Source organism: Sinohyriopsis cumingii, chromosome 6 (assembly GCF_028554795.1).
Source record: "Sinohyriopsis cumingii isolate HCF-2022 chromosome 6, ASM2855479v2, whole genome shotgun sequence".
NCBI classification, from domain to species: Eukaryota; Metazoa; Mollusca; class Bivalvia; order Unionida; family Unionidae; genus Sinohyriopsis; species Sinohyriopsis cumingii.
In genome coordinates this window covers 144,121,022-144,147,359 of record NC_142966.1, presented here as the reverse complement: position 1 = coordinate 144,147,359, position 26,338 = coordinate 144,121,022, and the positions used below count along the sequence as shown (strand labels likewise).

At 35.1% G+C, this 26,338-nt stretch overlaps 1 long non-coding RNA gene across 1 annotated transcript; it reads left to right on the top strand.

The window, feature by feature from the left end:
• Positions 1 to 638: 638 nt before the first annotated feature.
• Positions 639 to 5,353, top strand: LOC149798170 (uncharacterized). The gene is made up of 2 exons (XR_016421587.1): positions 639 to 757; positions 5,005 to 5,353. It is a non-coding gene; the product is annotated as an uncharacterized LOC149798170 (long non-coding RNA).
• The last annotated feature ends 20,985 nt before the right edge of the window (positions 5,354 to 26,338 follow it).

Sequence of the window (26,338 nt, the reverse complement as noted above, 5' to 3'; positions counted from 1 at the left end):
GATCAGTAAGAAAATATCAGAAATACTACAGTCCATTTTATGAGCATGCACATTTTTACCAAATGGCAAGAAACGCATGTCACAAATCACGTGACTTATCGATTCAGATGACCTATTCTTGTCAGAAACATTCCTCAGTTTTTTTTTCTTCCAAGTATGAACTTGATAGAGAACGTGTGTAAATAACTTTATAACGGTATGACAATCGTTTTACTTTGCCTAGTGTACGCCAGAGTGAACTATTCCAGCGATGTTTTACTATGTATTATTCCATCGAGGTATTCGAAGATCGATTTTGACAGATCACGCCACGAGATTTTACAAATGCATATTAACCTTGTTTGCAGAGCGGAAATATTTGAATAGCACGGCAACCTTGTTTGTATAGCGATTGCATTTCAAAAGCATAACAGCGTTGTTTACATACCAGGTGCATTTCAATAGCATAGCAACCTTGTTTGTATTGCATATGCATTTCAATACGATAGCATACCAATCTTCTTTGTATAGCATACACATTTCAATAGCATATCAACCTTCATTTTATAGCATACGCATTTCAATAGCATATCAACCTTCATTTTAAAGCATACACATTTCAATAGCATATCAACCTTCATTTTATAGTGGAGGTGTTCCAACTGCATGCCAACCGTGTTCGAATATGAAATTTTTTTTTTTGTTCTGCTGTTGAATGCATGTCACCAGAAGGACTGCGTCTATGCCAGAGAATCAACATTTCCTTGATACAGAAATAGTAAGTAACATACACATATTCACAAGGTTCTAAATGAAAACAAATAAAAACACTTAAGCTGCGAAAGATGTGCCACAATTATATTACATATTTACCGAAACAGAAAAATGGTGGATAAATGACAATACGTCACAAATATACACTATATGTTGTCATGTATATTTAATTTAATTGTTTGTTTGTTAGTTTAAAAAAAATATATTCCATGACACGCTATTGTAATGTAATATTGTTTACTGGATTTGATATTGCCCAGAACAGAGTTCATTTATGTTTGTCCTGACCAATTTTTCAATTTTTTTTATTTTCGATGTAAACAAATAATAATAGAAATATTGTAAGTATTTGCTGACCTGGTTCTAAAACCAGTGACAGTTTTAGTAAACAACTTTTTTATAAAAAAAAAAAAATATTATCGTTCTCGGAGTAAGAATCGTTGAGTGTAACATCTACATATAGCTCTCATCCAAAACGAAAGTTTAAAAAATACACACTGTAGCCACCACCAAAATCCAAAGAGAGAGAGAGAGAGGGGCGGGGTCACACTAGCCTTTGATACAATGTATCAATTAGCAGCAAAGACGGCGTTAGGAGTACGCCGGGCCTGGGGCCGACCATGACCGCGCGGGGCCAGAGTGAAAAACTGTGATCCAAGTTATCGGACAGCCGTTGCCCGCTAGTGGCGTTGAGAAAATGGCTGCATCTGTCTGCATCTGTGCTGCCACCTGTTAATTGCGTTACGAAGTTGACTAAGTTGACTTCGCAACTTTGCGTGCATTACGTGCGGCCTGTTTCAGCGTTTCCAATTTACCGGAGAATATAGCTTGACAAACTCATAAGGACGACCTTAGGCCTGAAGCGCGGGGCCCCCTCAAGAGCGGGGCCTGGGGCGGTCGCCCCACTTGCCACCCCCAAACGCCGTTCATGCTTTTAGTCACTCAGACTAACATTGTTCTATCCGATAGAAGAAAAAAAATCCTTAATTTGAGGTAATACACAAGACCGATGAGACACAATACCCTGGGAACGTTGATGTAGGTTGCTGTTGAATATGCCGGACTTAAGAGTAGATTTACTAATCATTCTGTCAGGAAAATAACAGATAGACCTACCACGCTCTCAAAAGCCTAAGTGTAGCACGCTCAGGCATCCATTGCCACATGCACTCAGGACCAATATTTTTCAATACTCAGTCAATAACTTAAAATTATTCAATATAACAGTGGCATTTGGAATATATCTTAAATAGACTGGACCGAAAATAGGTAATGTGTAGAAAGAACTCCAGACGGCTTAGCCAGTTGGTTGTGGTCTTCGAGATGAACAAAACCAGAGAACCAAGAAAAATGATCACTAACTACGGATATGAGACTAATGTCTCTTGAGACTCTTGTAAATGTTGGAAGCTGGAATCGAACTATGGACTGCAGAATGTCAAAGGAACGCATTTAACACTTGCGCTATAAGGGACTGAGACTAATATAATATATTAGCTTAGAGTCCCGTCCAACGACAAGTCCAAAAATCGAAATTGCTGACACTTTTCTTCCCTTACATTAAACCTCGCAAGGCGCCCGCTGAATTTATCAACATAAATGTTTAATTGGTAAATCAATCACTCTGCAACTTCAAGAAAAGATAAACCATTCTTGGTGCTGTCAAATAGGAAGGGGCAAAGATTATTACCCTTTCACTTTTGGTTGTTCTCTTGGTGAACTCCAGTTTCCTTTACTTGGCCTTGAGAATTCCTTTAAAAATCGGTCTGCGCTTGTCCTATTCTAAACGACATGAATTTTAAAGGCTAGATTTAAGTTATAAAATAAAAGTTTAGAATGGTCCACTGTATTTAGAGTCCAAGAGGATACAATAATGCACCTTTAATCAACTGTAAATAATCTAACATATTACCTTTTCCAAGTCGCTAAATAACCTTACAGTGCTGGTGCGCCGTAAAACCACAATCAATCACTCGATACACTGATCTTACAGAAATGCTATTTTGTTACTGTATTTAAATTATTCATAATCTGAAAGTAAAAAAAACCATTTCACAATGGGGATGCAGGTTTGAGGTCATCTTTTAATGTGGACGAAAATCAGTAGAATTTTTTGTATACAAGTATTAGATACAACCGAGCACTTCCTGTCCTCATTAATACGAAATCTACATCATAGGCCGGCCTGTTATCTGTTTCATGACTTAATGGAATTCGTGATAGTGTATGTATCATGGTATATGTACGGTATAAACCCGATGTATATATGATCTTATCACAGTCGAATAATTTTGACTTAGTATTTGCTGTTAAGTCATACCAGTATTTCATACATATGGAGGGGTATTACCGCCATAATTATATGCGTATATTTTCTAATTAAGTATTGGAAAACAATCGTGCACTAAATCTAATACTTCTAATCGAAAGTAAACATTTTTATCATGATACGAACATGATTTTCTACAAAATTGATTATTTAGACTTTTGCGACAAAATATGTTCCAAAATGAAGGTTCTGATAAGAATAAGAAATCCTTTAGGAATGCTGGCCTTTTTAATGTCATTTTACCTATAAACTTTTTTATGTGCTATTGATGTTGCTCTGAAATATATCATTTTCTCAAGATATTATGTACAATAGTATCACAGGAAAATATAGACGTCTGTGAGGTGCGTCAAAATGGGTGACGTACAATACGATCCTTACAACCAGGGTTCGTCTGATGAAAGCTCGTTAAGAAGAGTACGAGGGAATATACCATTTTCATTTCTGATCCTTACTTTGCTAAAATAACTAATGTTTCCAAAGTAATGAGAGATATCACTATGAAGTAAATTTCTTAAACGGTGAAAGTAAATACTTAAGTGATTCAAAACTGGTGTTGAAGAAGATGGACCACAGAATATACAAAACTTGTAATAACTGACACAGAGTTTGCCATACGATAAAGTACAGAATCAGTTTAGTAGTTGGATAACTGCAAGATACAATGACGCAGAAAGAAGTGGATCTAAGCACTTGCAAACAGCCATTTACAACTTGCATCAATGAAGAACAGAAAATTCATGACTAGAATTAACAGTGTAGCGCCTTGCAAGCAGCCATTTACAATAATGCAGAAGGAAAGTAGCACTTGCAAACTGCCACGTACAATTTGCATCAATGAAGAATACAATATACATTTAAAGAATTATGAAAGTAACACTTGCAAGCAGCCATTTACAATAACATCAAGGAAGAATAGAAAATACACGCATAGAATTATGGCGGTATTCCCCTTCCATACATATATTCCCCGTGTATTGATTGGACCATTTAAAACAGGGGTGCACAACCCGCGGACCGCGAATTTATTCTTTCCGGCCCTCAAGGAAAATTAAAACAACACAGAAATCTGACCCGTGAACAGTAAATAAATTGAAGAAATGTGTTTTCGGCCCTCGAGTGGTCTTAGAAAATGCAATCTGGCCCTTGGCCGGAAAAGGTTGTGCACCCCTGATTTAGAACGATTATCTTCATCAAAAGCGTACATTTAAAGGCTCAGTTTTGAAAAAGACATTTGCACTGTAATGTCGTTTGACTTAACTAATGCTGGAATTTCCAGGTAATGCACCATTTTCGATTTCGATTAAACTGTCGAAACCCGTCTTGTAAATATAGCTTCAAGGTTGTGGAGTTGCAAGTCCTAAACAGACAAGTTGTAACTGATCGATTTTCGCTGCATTGTCAGAAGCTAGGGTGGGTGAATGTGATTGGATTTTTAACGTAGCTTTAACAATTTTTCAGTCATATCGCTACGATGTCTGCAGTATGACAGTTTATAGTGATGTCTAGCACTGGGGCATCATGCCGCAGACAAGTAGCGTGATGTCCCACCCAGTCACATTATCCTGACACCAGGCCGATAAGTCCTAACACTAACCGCTTATTGCTGAGCGCCAAGCGAGGCAACTGTTCGGAAGCTAGGGAATATTCCATGTTGAAGGGAGAATTTTTCCGTCTGTTCATTTGTACGTAGATTCTCATTCCTAAATACAGCACACCAAAACTAAGTGGTTTTTACAAAACAAATCTTCTGAAATTAAACAACAAAACCCGGCACACACACACACACACACACACATATATATATATATATATATATATATATATATATATATATATATATATATATATATATATATATATATATATATATATATATATATATATATATATATATATATATATATATATATATATAATAGAACTGGGCTCATTGCCAGAATTGGATGCGGGTTGATGGATCAGGCGTTATTGAAGTTTACAAGGTCGTTGCATTCACGCACAACTCTCATTGCACTCATTGATTTGCCCGTAGCAGACGACAAATTCTAATCGACCGAATCCGAGAGAAGTCAGACTTTGGCATTGTTACAAGGCAGCCTTTCAAGGTGATTAATTTCTCCATCGACCTTTTATGATAATTTCCTTCGACCACAGAAGTGCTTCTTATGGCACTGTCATGAACATAAAGAGGGTCGCTCTAAAAATATTTCGTCTCCTCTGAGAATATGTTGGTAGGTAAACAGGTAAACAATAAAATATGGTATTATATGATAAGGCTTGGTTGCATTTGATTATTACATAATTACGTATTGTATGTGAGATATCCATTGAAGAATCATTCATATTGAGTTAGCGTAATGATTTCTCTGAATAATAATTTTGCTACAAAAAAATCAGAGACGGTGTCTTTAGTAACAAGCACGTTCTCTCAAGATGAATGACAATTGCCAAGCTACTACTACTACTACTACTACTACTACCATCACCACCACGACTACATAAATCTATACTAGCAGAAAAATAATATGATATTGGCGAGAATGACAATCTCAACTGCAACCCCTACTACAACGATCAATATTTTACTCATTACAATAAGAAACATATTATAATAGACTTCTGATTGACCCACATTATGTGAAAGGCATGTGATTGATCCACATCTTGTGACAGGCATGTGACTGATCCACATCTTGTGACAGGCAGCTGACTGATGAGAAATGAATTATTTGCCGAATCTGATACAACAATCTTTCTTTAAATAATGAATTTATTACTAAGGAAGATGATTTTATTTTGGTTGTTGTTTTAATATGCGTCAAAAATAGCACAATCTAATACTAAACCCATCAGGTAAAAAATTAAGCTCAAATTTAATATATAACTTTTAATGACCGATTTCTATTTTTAAGAGGTCAGATTGTATTTAGTAGTTCACTTTCTAATCGAGCAGAGAAATTCAGGATAACATCTCCTACTTAAATAACCTGCACTCTATTTTGACTGTTCGTAATAAATAATAATGTTGCATATCATTTATTTTACAGTCTAAATAATTGACACACATTGTACCATTAAGTAATAAGTAGTTGTGTCAGATGTCTGATACACCCTTCACGTTTCCAGCCATATAGGAAAACCGAGGACATCTTTGAGACCAATGGTCATTCAGCTTTCAAAAAAATTCATCTCAGTTATTATTTGTTTTGCCGTTCTTCTGATTTTCATGCCTTAAAAATTGAAAATATGGTTCTTGAACATACACAAACACTGTTTTACACATAGATTATTTATCTTTTTTGACCTTATGATGTTCAATTCCCCTTATGGACCTCCAGACGATTTTGAACCACAATTTACGGTGTCCGCCCTTGAACAAAACACACCTGTCAGAATTTAGTCGAAATACAATTAGCACACTTTATTTGTTTCATCTGTATATGTAAATAAGTGACGGTCTGTCGATTCAATATAAAATTAATCACGCAAGCATGGGTTTGTAATGGAAAAACCTATTCGCAATACTAAACACGCTTATCAGATCTTGAAAAAAGGCTAAGTGAAACTTCGTCATTTATTTGCATTTGTCGTCTTATTCATGCTAAGAAGTCTGGAAAAAAGCTTCTAAATATGCACGTCTTGAAACATATATAATGTACGCTGTATCATTGATGTATCACGAGATGCATACATTTTCAAGTAAACGAAGCTTGCCGAGTCGTATATCAAAGATACAGCGCAAAAACTATACATTTATTTTATTTCTATTATATACAAATACACATACATGCATTTCCGACGCAATTAAAATTGACGGGATGAACGGAATTATTAAACTCTGCACAACTATTTCATGTGAGTCCGCTACAAAATGTAGTTCTTTACCTTTTGCAAGTAATTGCAAAATTTCTTCTGCAAATTATTAAGTTGCTTCTGTTTTCATTCATATTGATTAAATGAATATAAGACACACTCTTATGATTTAAACATGAAAGATGGTTTAAAATGGAGAAAGTAGAGCACTACAAACACAAAGTGGGAAATATAAACTAAGCGAAATCAGGGACCAGCGGGAGGTAATTCAAACGAGAGAGAGACAGACAGACAGACAGACAGAGACACAGAGAGAGAGAGAGACAGAGAGAAAGAGAGATGATGGTGGGGATGGAGAGACTTACCATAACGACAGTTTTTCATTGCCCATCCCACTGTTGTTGTTTTGCGATTTTTTGGTTGAATAGTCTGCGGCCCAGCCAACTACCCTGAAAGAGAAAGGGTGGGGGATAGTGGAGTGGCCTTCTAACATTTTTATAATAAATAATATGTTTCCAGACCCTTATTATTGTCTTCCCACCTAAATAAACCATTTACCATATTATCTTGGCACCTTTGTATCATTGTTATTGCGAGCACTATATTGAAGTCCCATGGAATGTATACTGTCTCTTAGGTTATCTGGTGCAACTTCAGTTTTCTTTTTCTCTCTCCACAAGTTTCCTCTTATTCTCTCACGTACGAGAGAGAGAGAGAGAGAGAGATTGATTTCGATGAAATTGTGTCCCATGTTTACTTCATTTAGAAGACAGGAATTATTAATATTTTGTATCGTTATTTTATTACATCGCTAACAACTAATTAGTAGAAATTCATCACAGTTTTGGAGAATATAGAATCGATGGGCTACTGTCGAAACATAAACTAATATATATATATATATATATATATATATATATATATATATATATATATATATATATATATATATATATATATATATATATATATATATATATGTTGCGTGTTTAGGTTCGAATAAACAGTAAAACAAGAAAGCGTGAAAACAACAAGCTTTGAAAAATTTAACAAATAATTTCTTTTAGTGGAAAAATACTGTAAAAATGTAGAAAAAAGTAAGAACTTATTATTTTAAGAATCAAATCTAAACATAATCTAAGATTAATCCACGAATAAAATTTTAGAAGTCCTAATAATGAAATGTTCTAATGAATTCACGTGGAGGCCCCATGAAGAATCCAAGATGGAAGGCGATGGCGTAATACTGTATCCTTTATGGTGTTGGAATATCTACAGTTCTGTGTTATTCATAAATAATAATCAGGTGTTGGAAATCCGAATAATATTTGTACGAAAAGTCTTTGTTCAAGAATTCCGTATGAGCACACAAATATTTCCAGGGAAACAAATTAATCTTTTAGAATCCAGTAATCTGAAGAAAAATTAACATATAACTCGATAACTGGCTACAACAGAAGAAAACGACCTGACGTCAAGTGTTTTAAGCCCAGACTGAGATTATTTCTCTAAAACAATGGTTATACGGTAGTTTTGAGACGTAGAATGGGTACTCGTATGAGGGTCACATGATCATGTTTACATCACGTACTCTCAGCATGGATCTGACAAATATATATATATATATATATATATATATATATATATATATATATATATATATATATATATATATATATATATATATATATATATATATATAGTCCTAACTAAGTGTCAGAGAAGACCGAAAACAAGGTTTGTAAAATTCAACAAATAATTTATTCCTCTAGAATAACAAGTTTGTGATAACTAACAAAGAACTCTCAGTATCGTGAAATTAAATCTCCAATAGTCCTAAACGTTTTATTGCAATTCAGGATTTATGAAGTTCCAACTGAATTCCAGTGTTATTCCAAATAAGTTCCAATATTGAATGTGTTGATGTGCCTGTAGTCTAGAATATTTAATGTGCTAGTGGCCTGTAGCGTGCAAAGAGTCGTTTGATGTATTACAAAATTAGTATCCAATTCACCATGATTCCAAATTAATTTTTTCTGTCCAAATACATTAGTGACGAGCACTTTGTGTGTCCAGTGAATAATAATTTCATAAATAATTAAACCGAAATGAAAAAACTGAATACAACAATATTCTGATTCTACTTGAAGATGTTCAGGCACGAATGAGTAATTGTTGGATAATAAGATCATAAATCTCTCTGCGTGCCCTAATTCGTAATTACCATTTTCTCGAAATACTCTGGCACGTAAAGGAAACTTACATTTTATAAGTTTCTTGGGTCAGAATCAAGACTATTAACATGTTTATATTATTAAAGACCTGAATATATAATCCAAAATCATAGAGAAATATCTAGCAATGTATTATGTTTACAAAATAAGTATACCTGGTTAATTAAAGAGTGAACTTGATTTTGGACAAGGTCACGCACAAGATACATATTTACAAATTTATATGACATACAATCATTAAGCAAGGCCAATTATATATATATATATATATATATATATATATATATATATATATATATATATATATATATATATATATATATATATATATATATATATATATATATATATATATATATAAGAGAGAGAGAGAGTCTTTTTTCCTGAAAGGTCTCCCATTTGTAAAAGATGTGTTTCTTGTCATCTCATCCTTCCGACATTTCTGACATAACGACTGAATTGGTGACTCAACAATGAATTGAATGTATTCAATGAACTCAATGCTATCGGTGTTATATTCAGGAGAGAAAGTTGCACCGGCTGTATATATATGTTTTATCTTAACAGGATTTAAAACCATCTGTTGCCGGAACTATTAATAGGTCACCTTGAAAATATTTTCTTGGTTCCAGCCAGAATCCGCCTTGAGCGCGATTATTCGATCCATTAATAGACACAGAATTACCTATTGCACATTCCTGAGACGGCAAACTAAAGAGTGAGTCACCGCATATACTGATGCAAAATGGACGGAATGGTTAAATATACTTTTCATTCAGGTGATTCTGAAACACAACAAACAAGTACCATCGGTTTATAACAACGAAACACAGCAGACAAGTACCATCGGTTTATAACAATGAAACACAACAGACAAGTACCATCGGGTTATAACAATGAAACACAGCAGACAAGTACCATCGGTTTATAACAATGAAACACAACAGACTAGTACCATCGGTTTATAACAATGAAACACAACAGACAAGTACCATCGATTTATAAGAATGAAACACAGCAGACAAATACCATCGGTTTCTAACAATGAAACACAGTAGACAAGTACCATCGGTTTATAACAACGAAACACAACAGATGAGCTCAAAGAAAACAAATCTTTTTTTAAGCTTTGAAGTGGTGTCTGGCGTACTCACAGAATTTTCGCACAAACCATTATAAAAAATTCACAGGCAATAAACTGCGTTATATAGTATGTATTATGAGCTACAGGAAAGACACATTTTCAAATGATTTGTTTGCATAGCAGCAAGAAAAGCGCGTTTTCATGACGTTTGTTTGTGTAACTACAGAAAAAAAACGTTTTCCAGACATTTGCTGATTTACTGATAAATAAATAGAAATAAAGGTTCAAAAAAACCACTGAAATGTAAATGTTAACGCAACATCTTAACCACAGACAGGAATTCATATTTAGATATTGCTGTCCGGACATTAGTAAGGTCCGAAATTTTGAATCAACGCATTGAAAATGTAATATAACCATATCGCACTTGCACACCAGTTTGGCACAGTTAAAGCAATTGATGCGTTATTTCAAAAAGAACATATACATTAATAAAATGTGTTGTTTGTCTGGCTCTTGCCGTCCCTCATATGCTTTTAATTAGTCTCAGAGGCATATTGTACCTCCAGCGTTGCCACACCAAAGTCAATTCTTATGAATAAATAGAAGAAAAACGTCTTTGCTTCTACAAAGTATAAGAGATCGAAAGAATACATTTTATCGTTGCGTAATTCATGCCACTGATAAAATTACTTGCATCAAGTCGACCGATATGCTTTACATTATTTGTCTGTGTCCGAATGATATTTCTTTCAAACGTTCATCACTTTTAAAGGTTTTGATGTAGAAGACCTGATATTTGTAGGGTAAAGAAAGTCATCTCCCTTCTTGTCCCTCACATACCGTAAAACGTGTTTCTACTGTTTAAAGTGACCGTTACTGCATACTTTCATTACCTTTTGTTATTGCCATAGATTATCTAGATTATTAGTCAGGGAACTTGATACTTTGGATATACGTTGGACATTGAATTCTGATGTTCTTATATCTGTTCTTCATGCCAGTTATAACTGTTAAGGAGAATAATTTGAAAGAGCAATATATTTTTACATTTTCACATTTTCACATTTTTTACATTTTCACATTTTTACATTTGTACATTTTTACATTTTCACATTTTCACATTTTTACATTTTCACATTTTTACATTTTCACATTTTCACATTTTTACATTTTCACATTTTTACATTTTCACATTTTTACATTTCTACATTTCTACATTTTCACATTTTTACATTTTTACATTTTCAATGTTTGCAACAGTCGCCATCAGGTTAGTTGTGTAAACTTTCACACACAGAAGAAACGATGGACAATAAAACAATAATCACTGTCATTCACGGTTGAAACCACTACCAACCTTTTCAAAAGACATTTAGATTGTTTCGAAAATCTGGTTACTACGTAAATATGTTAGATATATTATGTTGCATAACTAACATTTGCATGCGAGATAATTCCTTGTTCGTGGTGTCTTGAAGGAGACTTCGGAAATTGAAACGTTAATGATTTGTCAAAATAATTATGTAGAACCTAATTTGTTAATTAACATTCAAAAGAGTATATATATAAAAATTTGCACGTTTTATGTAAACAGTGTACCAATGTGAAAAACAAAACTGGTTTAGCGGAGATAAACTTGCTGATACCAGTCAATATCAGAGGCTTCTAATACAAAAATCTGATTTCACTAAATAATTTATGATATCACCGATTTCTAATTAAGTACTAAGTTTATTGAGATAAGAAAATATTGTGATGTAATAGGTTTCGCAAAACTTGGTATTTCTTTCACTGTACGTTACTGGGGCCGGGTCACTTGACAAAATAATTTAGCGGACAGTCACAGGTATAACTCTCTTGTAGGAGGGCAGCTATATCAATCGATGGTCGCCAACAAATTTCTTTGGACAATATCAGACTTAGTATCCATAATATTTCTTGAGCAAGAAATCCGTGTACAAACTCACAATCCCAAAACTTTGAGAGTCTCTAAATTTACTTAGAATAACGCCAGAATCACATAACTTTTTGATCTGACTTAACTTGGGTTCCGCAACTAGACTGCCTAAAATTTCTATGACGTAGGAATACTCTAAGTATCTAAGCTGTTGTTGAGGTTTTGACCTTGAATTTGGATCTCTTGCTAAGAACGTTTCGTAAATAAGGGTCTGGTTTAAAACTGGCCGGATGGAAGTAATTTATAAAGCCTGGATTTTTCTGATGACCAGTCTTTTCATAGGTAAGACATGATAACAAAATGCGTCGCATACATAGAGAGAAAAAAACAAGTTCTTGTTACAAAACTCTGACAGCCAGAGAAAATAAATTAATTTTCCTGATTTTTGTACAACGGCATTGAATTAACAAGTGTTTCGTAAGCTATCAAATATTTCAAATTACATCCTGTTAAAATAAACCCGATTTTTCTCATAGACTTGTGTTATTTTCAATTATATATATGTAATATGAACAGATAAACCAGATTTATTTGTATGTCAAACGCAAAGTGCTACACAAACAATTGCTTTTCTTCTATAGAGGTAGTACTTTAAAATGTAGTCTCCTTATAAAGGTTGGGTTTTGTTTCTGTTATACTTAGCATCTCTTCGCCAAGGCACATTATTTGTATTATTTTATCTTTCTTCATCAAACAGACACATTTTCTCAATATAAGCCAGCAAATTGACCTTACGCGAGATGATAGATTGTTCCGTCTACCAAATCACGTGACACGACGCACTGCTAACCTCTGACAAACATGCAGTATTTGGTAAAAATGCAAAACTTCAAAGGTGCATAAATTATACTGCAATAGACAATATTTATATTTGCAGTTCAAGTTCGTATAGTAATAATCTAAGTGTTTTATTTCAGTAAATGATAAAAATAAATCTTAAAGCTGCTCTAGAACTTATTTATGTACAAGGAAATTCGCTCAAAAAGGATGCTAATGTATTTAGTATATAATCTTATCCTTATTAATTTTATCTGGCTTATGATCATGCTGTCTTAGGAGTAAATGAAATAAAAGTTAATAACAAAATCGTAAATAATTACTGTCTAGAAGTATACTGTTGTACATAATAATTTTAAAGGTCTTGTATGTTCGTCAGATGGAATTTTAATCAATGATGTCTGTTGATGTTAAAACGTTGTTGTTGTTTTTAACGCCATTTTTCAGCACACGATGTCTATACATGGCGGCCAGTATTAATGGTGGAGGAAGAACCCGGGAAAACCCCGGAAAGAACCACCTACTGGCAAGCTTTCTCACATACCCACATTGGCCGAATCCGAGACTCGAACCTACGCAGAAAGAGGTGAGATGGCAGTAATCCGTAACGGAGAGAGCTTTAGACCACTCGGCCACTCGATGTAAACATGTAAATGCGTACTTAATATATCGGACGAAACCATTGTTTTTGTATTTCATTATTATTACATTTTTGTATCTTCCACCCCTCCTTCAGCCCAATGAGAAAGTTGTTGTTGTTGTTGTAGTGTTTAACGCCATTTTTCAGCACACGATAGGCTATACATGGCGGCCAGTATTAATGGTGGAGGAAGAACCCTGAAAAACTCAGGGAAGAACCACCGACCCACGAGAAGCTACTGGCAGGCTTTCCCACGTACCCACGCTAGCCGAGCCTTGGACTCGAACCCACGCAGACAGAGGTGAGATGGCAGTGATCCGTAACGGAGAGCGCTTTAGACCACTCGGCCACCCAATGAGAAAGTAAAGAGTCACTCAAGTGTCTGAAAGATCGAGACGATAAATCATTATTTTTGGGACAAGCCAACAATAAAGTTTAAATTTTCAAACTTTAAAATAATGCAGTCTAGGGTTCAATGCTTCCTATACAAGAAAAATATATACATCAGAACCCGAAAGTTGGGGGGGGGGGGGGCTCCACCAATATTCTAGAAACGTTCATTTGACATTTATTTTTCAACTTCAATTTTTTTCCTTCAAGCCATCGGACATGCTTTCTAATCCTTTTGTGGAAACAAACATGTTGTAATTGCCATCAACTGTTTCCATATTCAGCTGATCGTACAGGCGACCACAAAAAGTCTTTATCCATGGAAGTTTTGTTTATGTTTTGGGAAAGGAATAAATCTAACTCCTCCATGTAGCTTATCTGGGTATTCACATTCAGAATTATAAGGCTCCCACTGCCTTCTTCTCACCCTTATAGATCGAGAAATCAACAAATCAAAGCAGCTTGTCGGAGGAAAATGGCGGACGTGAGCAATGCCTGGAGGAGTGTCCAATTTATGCTCTCTGATTGGTTAATTGATTAGCGTGATAGGCAAGTGGCGATAGGTCAATACGACCTGACTTGATTATGGGCGATCTGTGTTCATGATATCAGTTCAAGCAAGCCAGTTATGACCATTCCATCTCGCAAGCGTACAATTTTGTATACTTGTCCGAAACATGATTTAAAATGGTCAGGACAGCATGAGAGTGAGAAAAAGGGTCAGGAAAGTATGAGAGTGAGAAAAAGGGTCAGGAAAGTATGAGAGAGAGACAAAGACAGAGATATGGGGATCGAGGGATGGATTTATTGTCATGTACTTTTATTTCTATTTAGATTACATTTGTTTCTGCCAGCGTTAGTGTCATCTAAACATGGACACAAAGGAGAATATATCTAAATAAAATGACCATACATTGGTTCCTCTATGTACAGCACCATTGGGAATGAAAGTTATTTTAATTTTTTTTTTTTTTAAAAAAACGCGACAAAACAATATTAAATGTCGTTGACATAGTCATTCTTTTTTGTTGCTTCCGTAAAATAGCGGCTTAATACATAGATGTCAAATTATCGAAACACGTTTCAACAAATATGTACCGTAATGGGCCAATTCTCGTTCTTGACGTTGTCCTTGTCACCTTTCTCAATGAATGATTTGTTTTTCGTAACAGCTTCCTTGCCAATAAGGACACGAACTGTTTCATTTGAAATCTCCTTCAGTATATGTTCAATGGCCAAAATTAGGTTCAGACAATGAAGTGACGAGTGTCTGATACATATGCCCTATTCTAACTTTGATTGAAAATAAAAAGAATTGCTCCATAGTTTGCTTTTACATATATTTGCTTCTGACATCCGCTTTTGAAAAAAAAAAAACTATTCTCCAGCCGCTCATATTTAAAATATTTAGATAACTTTCCATTTTAAACATATTTCTTGTACAAAAACTATTTATCCCAATCCACTTGATCGCAAATCCGTATCGCCCAGCGTACAGCATTCTCTCTTATCTTTGTAAAATTTAAATATCAAATGAATTTATAAAATAATTCATATTATCTGAGATACACCTCCCTCCGGCCAAGCGAAATCAAAATTCTGGAATGCGGAGAATCACAGTTGAATTTATTTGCCTCTGTAGCGATAAATATTCTACAGCGAGGATTTGGTCGAAGTTCGAATGACGGGAAACCGCCCTTACTAAAATCAGTGACAACATCCAGTTCTGAATTTTGTCATGCAACCCTTGATTACATATCTCACGGTAATCCACTAACTATGCTTTTTATCTAAAAAGAGAGTGAAGAAAATGGAAGGCATCCAAACATTAGGAAGGACTAATTTCTTTACAACTGAATAAGTCCCAAGTAGTTTTAATGACGAATTTGTTCGGGAAGTCAGAGTGGTAAAAAATATAGAACGCTTGAACCAGACAATTAAACTGTTGATTGGAAATCATTCTTTTTTTTATTTCACATAAACCTTGGTCGACTAAACTATCCTTTGCGCGAAAGGAACTATTTTTAAAACTGTTAAACCGTGGACAGACATTTTATCTTTAAAGTTGCACTTTTACAATTTAGCGCACCGGAATTGGGATTTTGAAAGCACGTGCGAAATAATTTATTAGGAGTGAAATCGATATAGCGTGCATCTCAAGGGAAGTAAACAACATAATAAAATATATGAATACATTAAATACTATCGTCAATTACTGCACGACTGCGACACCCATTTCCGCGCAGAAAGGTAACGGTTATATTTCTACCATTTTCCAATCAGTTATGAGTTCAAGAATACTTACCATAGAATACACACTGAATGTATGAGGCCTATTGCATATCACGTGATTAATCACAACACAAAAGTTTTGTTTATAAACACGTGACGTTTAGTCTGACGGCTGTCAACGTGTTAAAATCAGCGACAAACATAAAGTGATCATCTTCGTTGATTTAATTGTAATTTTGGTTTTCGATTAAGTCACAAAATATAGGCTTGAAACCAACATAATTATTTGTATATATTTATGATAAATATTTTGGGACGGATTACTATACATACAGAACTCTAAGAATGCGTAATCCATTGAAGATACTAAGGATACGTTTGTGGAATTTTATTACGAAGAGGGAGAGGATGACAAAAAGAAGAAACAAGATGCTTCTACTGCTGCCGATAACGATAGTGATGGCAAAGAAGATGGTATAAAACAAATAATAGTACGATGAGAAACGCTGAGAAGGGAATAAGAGCTTTCAATGTTCATAATTCCCAATAATCCGTGTATATCAATGCCGTCCGGTTTTTGCGAATCGTATAATCATCTTGCTAATGAACGCTACACTTCATCGGTATGTAGAGTGGGTCCCAAATGACTTTGTTCTCCTTAAAGAAAGATTAAAAAAAAAAAAAACCCTACTGGGAATATTCAGAAACGATTTCTGTCTGGGGCTAGGAGAATAAAGAAATTTGTGCCCGTTTAATGCCAAATGTGAGACAGCAGAAAGCATTATTGATTGTACTGGTAGAAGATAGTATTATTTGTTAGTCGGTTATCTATGCTGCATTATTTCCAATATTTAAATGGTATTATCGCTAATACAGATGTGGTGTAGACTAGACTTCTGCTGTCGGTGGCTGCTTGGGGTCTAGATGCTTTCCTCCTTCGCTATCAGCTGGTATAGAGATTGATTCGTACCTGTCTGGACTGGAATGTAGGTCAATAACGAAAAGTGCAAGGAATCCAAAGATAAACAAAACTTCATTGAGGTCCAGAATGAAGAGTACAACATAATATGCGTCCTTGAACAGTACATATCACGGGCGGATCCAGTGCAACACAAAAAAAATAATAAAAAAAAAATTAAAAAAAATTATAAAAAAAAATAAAAAAAATAACGCAAAACAACTTGAATTCTTTCTGCAGTATATTTTCTGTACATTTAAATTGTTACAATTATGCTCTAGAAACGTTTGAAATGCTTCTCTCCTGGGCCCCAAAACAAAGGGTTCTGTCGCTAAGACCCCTCCTCAATTGGTTATCCGTTCCTCTTTCCCACCCACCCCAATACTAAGCCATATTTCTGGATCAGTCCTTGTATACAAAAATAGATAATATTGTCATCCATGAATTGGACCTTTAAACTTGACTATGTCCTTTGGCACAATTATCAATTATCATTAACTCTTGGCAACTTTGTCGTGTAGAACACTGTTTAAATGTTGTTTAAAAAAACTACAAGTTAGATCATCATAAACGTGAATAAAATAACAACTGCTCTTGTCACTGAGGAAGGTAGAGAAATAATTCATACTTTATTATCTCGTCTGAAAACTGAGCGACAAAAAAAATGTGATGATCAAGGTAATATTTCACGGGAGTGCAGCTAGTTGCAACATTTACAGAAAACAAAATGCTAGCGCAGGTGATTGCAACTTTTACAGATGACTGGTAATACAAGGAGGTAACGAGTACAGCTGGTTGCACCTTTTACAGAGAACTGCATGCTAATACAAGGAGGTAACGAGTGCAGCTCGATGTAGCTTTTAATAAGAACAGCTTGCTAATACAAGTATGTAACGAGTACTTACTAGTAAAAAGACAACCAGAGGTATGTCATAGTGGAATTTAGTAGTGACGAGACATCTTTAGAACCAGCAGCCATGAAACTCCATAATGTATAAAGGTGTCGGGATTCAGAACAGTCAATAACTGAAAAATAGAGACCGGCCGATATAAGAGATTACCAATTGAAGAACGCTTATAATATGGGAGAATGAGTATCACGTTTTCTTTTTATGTTTATGTTTTACCTGTATGTCCAATTATTAATTGTATGTCGAATTTCTACTTGTATGTGTACGATTTACTTGTGTGTCCACTTTATACTTGTATATGCACGTTTTACTTGTATGTCCAGTTTTACTTGTATACCCGCCTTGTACTTGCATGTTCACGTTTTACATGCATGTCCACTCTCTACTTGCATGTTCATATTAATTTGTATGGTCATGTTTTACTGATGTGTCCACGTTCTACTTGCATGTCCACTTTATAATTGTATCTCCACGTTTTACTTCTGTGTCCACATTTACTTCTATGTCCACTTTTACTTGTATGTCCACTTGATACTTTTATGTCCACTTTACAGGAGTTTCAGATTAAAGAACCTAAAACAAAATTCAACCGTTCATAGCCGAATAGGGAAACGTATTACAATTATGTCAGAAAAATTCTTTCAGAGTTTTTTTTATATTCATTACTAGAAAGTACATATTTTGCAAAAACTCTGATTTTTTTAAATGGGTGTTTTGTACCTGTAATAGGTACATTAATCTTTAATACCTTTTTTATATAAAATTTACACTTCCGTTTTAAGTACAACGTCATGCTGAGTGGAGTTCATGTTTTGTTCGTTTCTCACTAAGCTAATCACTGACAAACACATTCTATAACACAACATGGTATTACTCAGAGTTTCTTTCTTTCGACTATTTTTAGACGTCTTATTCAGTCCTCTCACGATCTAGACAATATCCTTGCCAATTCGCAAGACAACATACTTTTCCGTAGGTTACCAATATGTTGTCGTCCTTTGTTCGTATAGGCTTGTAGGCGGGAAGTCTTTTTTAAACATTTTATGATGCAAACAATCAAACAATATGTGTGCTGATTCAGGAGACATTCAGCTCACAGCTTCAGAACAAATTCCTAATAATAGAAGATGTAATTTCAGCACAGAATGCAAAAGTGGCACAGTTGGAATCAGAGAACGCTCAACTACAAGCACAGATTTTGACATGGAAATACATCGCAGACGTACAGGAGTTGTGGTCGAATTTTTGCTAATGAGAATTTAACCAGACCAAGAAGTACATTACATTTCATAACCATGAACCTACTGAAATTCGAACGCTATTCTAGCGCCCGGACATCTAAGGCGACGATCTTGGTTAATACATTACATCATTGTGAGGACCTGAGAGAACTTGTGCCAAGTCTAAGTTTAGATTCTCCTTTTAAAGAACCTTTGGAACCTCATCCATCTATTTCTGATGGAGATACATCACTCCAGTTCTTAAACCCCGAGGGCCATATTTCGTCCTAGTACAGTTATATTACTTCTGTATTGATTTCTGTCCTTTTCATAGGTATATTTACACCTTTACTACCTTTAATTTGCTGAACCTGTAGTATTGCACCCTGTGCAATTTTCATCGTCTGCAATTAAGGTATTTGTTTCCTTCAAAAATATATGGATATTGAATTATAAGGTATCACTGTTCCATCGAAAATTTTCTTATCTTTCAGAATTTTAATTGTTAATTTCGTCAATCTTGCCATTTTGCGTGCCAGTAGAGAGGCCTGTTTATGAATTAGGGTTAGACAAACTTATATCTGCTAAACGTTTAACACGCATGTCGAAGGCAATACTACCTTCTTAATTTATACAGAACGTGATAGTGATTGCTTGGTCAAATTATTCATTGTTTATACTTTCTTAACAAGTTAAAAATATGTTTAATGAATCATTCGTCACTCTCTGCAATCATAAATTTTACTAGATTACCACATTTGTTCTGTATATATAGTCCGAAACATAAGACCCCCAAAACTGTATTGACAGTGATGGACAATATGTGGGTCTGATAGAAACAATTTATAAAAACTTGAGGAATCGTTCGCGGATAAGTCTGTCCGCAACATAATGGTGTACATTGCATGCACTTACCATCATATCTCCCCTGTCGATTGAGCTACCATCGGTTGAAGGGTTCTTTTGGAGACATATACAGAATATTTTCGGATCAAATCCTGTTTGACGACTTTTAAATCCACGTGGAATAGCAAAACCTTATTTCATGTGACTATTTTGCATTTCGTGCTAGATATGGCTGTTATCAAATATCGGTAAGTGTATACACTGTACGCCTTTGTCTTCCAGAAAGATTTGCATCAACAGATGATTTAATCAACAGGTGATTTAATCAACAGGTGACATAAGACGAAGAAATCGTCCATCAGTATCATTACAGAATTGGGAGTCTGATTCATTGGACTACTCTAGATATCACACGATCTAAGCACAATATATTACGTATTGTTAGAAATATCTGCGAAATGCAGTGGTATGATTTTTTATGAGAACTAGACTTGCTACTTCTTTGATTCTGTCTGATACTATTGTAATGACCATGATTAGAAAATCCCAATGATACTATGTTCAGTTTGTTCTTTTCTTCAATTTTCTTTTTGTAAATAAGGAACAAATGTATCTTATTTACAAAACGAAAATAGAAAATAGAAGGAACGAACAAATAAATGAACATGAAATAATAATGTTTCACTTACAAAACATAACAGTCTTGATTTCCAACGGCTGACAAGCTATTAATAACCACTGCAACCATTCTTTATATGTGTAACCTATTTTCGATATACAAGTTCATTCAGAAAAGATCTTAATGCTGTGTAACATTGTTTTACCTGCTACACGTGTCATATGTTTATGCCAGTACTGCAAGGGGTAGCTTTAATAAATAATTTATTAGAAAAACTATCTGCCTTAAGTCAATTATGGCCTCTATTGCCTCCATAAACTTAATAGGAAAATTCCAAACATGATGATGTCGGGAAATAATATCACCTTACCAAGGGAAGCTTTGTATGAAGACCGTGTCCATCGTTCCAGTGATGATGTGATAAACCTAGAAATTACCTGGAACGACTGCGCAGCCATGTGTAGAATGTCTATGGTTTTGCTCGACAGAAATAATTCTGATTACCAGAAATGGAACTATGACTTGCGCTTAAAGTAATGTTTATTTTACAGCTCGATAGCGAGTTTGGACGAACAATCCACCCAGCACAGTTGGCGTATACCATACGCATCCATCAAACTGAGAAAATACCCATTTGTTCCTGTCGAAAGCACTGACGATGTTACTTATCGCGTAAAGAGGTCACCGAAAGAGCTTGTGAAAGTGACATACTCCAGACTTACCTGGTGAGAAACCCACCTACTTTGTTTACTGAAGACGATTGGAAATACATAGTTAGTGTTATTTATGTGCATAGTAATTATCTACATATATTATTCTTCTTAAAGACTGGTTTTAGGATATACAAAAATTATTTTAGTTTGAATACTTGATGAATTGGATGTGTCCCCTTACCTCTTGGTATAGAAGTTTATGAACCCTCTGTAGTAACCTGTATTAAATAGTGTATGTATCCAAGGACAGTTGTAGAGTACTATAGTGAGACTTAATGACAGATGATGAGTCAGGATGGGCAATGTTTATTGACAGATGATGAGTCAGGATGGGCTATGTTTATTGACAGATGATGAGTCAGGATGGGCCATGTTTATTGACAGATGATGAGTCAGGATGGGCCATGTTTATTAACAGATGGGGAGACAGATGATAAGTCAGGATGGACCATGTTAGTATTTATGATAGCAGAGAGAACCCAGCAAACCATGCATGATTATTCTATTTAAAGTGAAGTACGTACAACAGATGATGATTTAGTGTGTGTCAGGTCAAGGAAAACATGCGTTCTTGAGAGCAATCTTTCCCGTTTGGCAAATGATGAAAAAAGAAAACCATCATAACAATGACTAAATGCTTGTTTCTATTACTGAGCTTTCAATACATTTTAACCGAGTGTATTGCTTGTCCATTCAACTTAATGTTTTGAATAAGAGACACTTTCTATGATATTCTGTACGTACAGTGAAAAATAATAAATTCACACTCCACACGCAGTCTCTAATTGACGTGGCCATGTTCGTATGCCTGCAGACATTTTGGTCTTCACAAATTGATGAAGACTTGTTGGCTTTCCAACCAAATTAAAGCTGAAAAATCACATGCCTCGGGATCCACATTGTCGCCTTTTGTTGATCTGCCCATGGTGTTATCATAAGCAGCTTACACTTAAACATGTGCCTTTAATCTCATGAGTCATTCATGGAGATATCATCAAAACAGCGTCAATACAGTGCCAAAGGAGTTCTTTATCGAGGACAACGCTTTTTGAATATCATTATACGAGTATAACTAAAGGTACAGTATTAGACCCAGCAGATGTCACTGCCCAGCAGCCACAAGAACCAGAGTTACGGTGCTGGAATAGGCCAGAAAGATCCATAGGACGCAGACGTGATTGGCTTCAGTGTTGCGAAGCAGAGGGCAGGTGAAAGTCATCCCAGCCCAAATCCAAGTCGACTGACTTGTCCTTACCAGCAAGCGACATGTACGATATGGAGTCCGGATTGTACAACTTCTTTGTCTTAGTCTCATTTTAGCCAGATTATGGAAATAGGTGTGTCAGCACCTCTGCCTACAGCCCACCAGATCTGACATGGAGACATTACCTCTCACTATAAGATCACCTGGTCTCACAAAACATCAATGTAACCCTATAGTAAGTTCCCACAAAATACTTGAAACTAATGAATGATCGGGTTTTGTACAACGTGAGGGCCATAACCGGCATAAAAAAGAAGAATGGCAACATTAAATTCAGTGGAGGATGTCCCTTTAGACAGCTGCCTGATACGGCAAGATTAAGGGTGGGGGTGGAAAATTTTAAAGTATAAAAATCTCCCTTTGTTAAAACAATTATCAACTTTGTAAGAAAACAAGATAAAGAAATCTAATTTTTCTGTTATTTAAATTCGTATAGGTTTTTAAATGTTCTTTTTTTAAGGCCCTGTTTTGATCGGTTGGTGATAGTGATGGCGGTACCTAGGAGCGGAAAAATCATAAATCCGTCACTGATTTCATCAGTCCCTCATGATCCGCTTGCCCCACTCTCCAATCAGACATCAGAAAGCATTGAAATTGCTGATGCTAATGAGATTTCAAAGGAATTCATCATGTCTGATTCCAGTGCAATCAACGAGGAGCAGAGACAGCCAGTCATGCTGAGATAGAATAAGAACCTCGGTTGGGTCCGCCATGTTCTCGCTGCCAAGACCAGAGCTAGCATTGCATGTGCCGTCAATCCCTCTGCCATTCTTGCGAGACCCGTCAATGCTGGGCCACATAGTGTTCCCCGTCCTACGTGAGTCTGATGAAATCTTCTTTTCATTCCTCGATACCCTGGACCTTATTTATTGGAACGACTGTTCTATTAATTGCAACATCTAAGCACAAATTCTTTTTGCAAAGATAAGCAAAGAAAATTTTTAAGACTTTTATAAGCTGACGGAGGAGAGTTTAATGACCATAGGCAGAGTCACCCTGAGGACCGTAGGGTTCTTACAAAATCATACTCCTTTTTATAACAAAAACCTTTATAACCAGTGATAAATATATTATATTGCAATGAACACGAACATTTCTGTATATATTTATATATTTAGGATGCTCACACTTCAATAATAATAACATAACACTAAAATAATATTTTTCATGTGCTTTCTCATTCATCATTATATTTGATTCGTATCTCTTGTACCTATTTTACCTTCCCTTTATATTATTATTTCGTGTTGTTGTGCAACCGCTCCGGTGGCCTAGTGGTTAGAGCGTCCTTCTCGGAGGCGGGAGGTCGTGGGTTCAATCCCCGACCGAGTCATACCAAAGACTTACATAAAATGGTACTAACAGGTGCCTCGCTTGGCGCTCAGCATTAAGAGGTAGTGTTAGAACTGGTCAGCCTGGTGTCAGGATAATGTGACTGTGTCTGCAGCATGATGCCCCAGAGCTAGACATCACTATAAACTGTCACACTGCAGACATCGTAGCGATATGACTGAAAACCTTTTAAAGCTACGTTAAAAAATCCAAATCACACACACACACACACACACATTATTTCTTGTGTTCCTCTTCCCTGTAGAATGCATATGATGGCCCCGTTACCGCTCATAAAAGTATATTTATGTTAAGAGTTTGGTAGGAAACATCTTTATTGTGGTAATTCGATTGTTTCTTTATCTAGATTTGACAAGTACATTAAATGTCGTAGAAACATGCCCTTGGCCATCGTGAGATTCTATCATAGTGTCAAGGTTCCGTTACTGCTTTATGTGTTCATTATGTTCGTGATAAAAAGATGCGATGATAGTACTACATCTTTATTGTCGTACCTGCAAAAGTCCTAACATATATCATATAGGATCAATTTTATAGGTAAATCTAGACATTCTGTAGCAAACAAATATTTATACTATATCATATTATAAGATTTTCTTGTCCGCATTTAATTTATCTTATACTCGATCACATGGCTGCTAAACTAATACCATTAGTTGGTGGTATTCATCTAAATCTCGACCGCCTTTTTTTTTATATAGCTCCTATTCAATACATTTAGAATGTCACTTTCTTCTTGCAATACTTAACTTTTTACGTCATCTTTCCAATGTGTACTACAGCATTCAAAGTAGTTTATATTAACAGATACATTGCGTACAGAATTGCCTTAAGTTGATCTTTTAGGTTTCCGTGAAACTTGGATCAATCAAGTCATTTCTTTTCTGATGACTTTGCCTCCACTCTAACCACAACCCAGTTAATAAAAGTGTGTAACACTTTCATTTTTAAGGGCAAAAGGGTCTTAAATTGGTCTAGGTTGTTTATGCAATTCACATAAACAAAGAAATATTTTTTGTTCTTGTTTGATCGTACCAAGCTACCTCAACAGCATGCATTCTGCCATCATTATTGGCGGCAAAATGTTGAAATGTTTTTTTGTTACCGTCATGAATTGATGTTTTCAGTAGACTGCTGACTCTTCGTAAAGCACAAACTGGCTTTGCAGGAATCTTGCCCAAAATAGATGTTGTGTCATGGTGAGTGTAGATTTTTTTTTTTTGTTACGTATAAATCATATTGAAAAAGTACGAACCAGGTCTGAATTTCTATCTCATCATATTACCTTATAATAGCGGCTGATATACGTAATTTATTCATTGGTAAAATGAGTAATGAAAATTAGTATTGATATGGGTACCAGAGAAATAACTGTAACAGTGATTTTAATTTAAATGTGCAAAATCCACTCTCAACTCCAAAGATTAACTTACCTTTCACTAATGCATTAAAACCACCCCACCTATTTCAATGTAAACTCTTCATTGTTGTTATATCTATTACTTGTAATGAATACTTATCTGTGGTCAAGATATTAGATAGTTATTTTTGTACATGGGTATAAACTTCTATTTTAAGATATTAAGATTTAAGAGTAGATTGCGTAGGATCTTAAATAGTTGTCGACATAGGTGTTTACGAACATAGATAATTTAATAACCTGCTGACAACTTTAAGGTAATTTCTCATTGGCTGGTGGGGTCAGTGGGTTCTGAAGGCATTAAGTTATTTCCCATTGTTTGGGTTAGGTCAGGTGAATTCTTTTAGGATGTGGATTACTTCGAAAAGTCGCATAACTAGGAGTAGCAAACTGTATTTCACCCATTTTGCTTGTGTGTGTGTGTGTGTGTGTGTATATATATATATATATATATATATATATATATATATATATATATATATATATATATATATATATATATATATATATATATATATATATACGACATAGGAGCTGAACAGTTTTGGTCAGTCATATTTCTTACGTTCTTGTTGTAACACCAGTCCTGGGATGTATTTGATATTGTGTTTAGAGGTTCTTTGAGAGAAAACATTTCCTTAGAATATTCATTGGAACCAAGAAGTGCCAATTGGACTAAACTATTTGTTTGTTACCATTGTGAATTATTCAAGGAGTTCTGAACAAGGCCATTCTCATGCAACAGGACTGTTCGCACACCTGTCCGTTGGAGGATCTAGAACCCATTCGGAACATTTGATTCTTCTGGACTTGAATAGA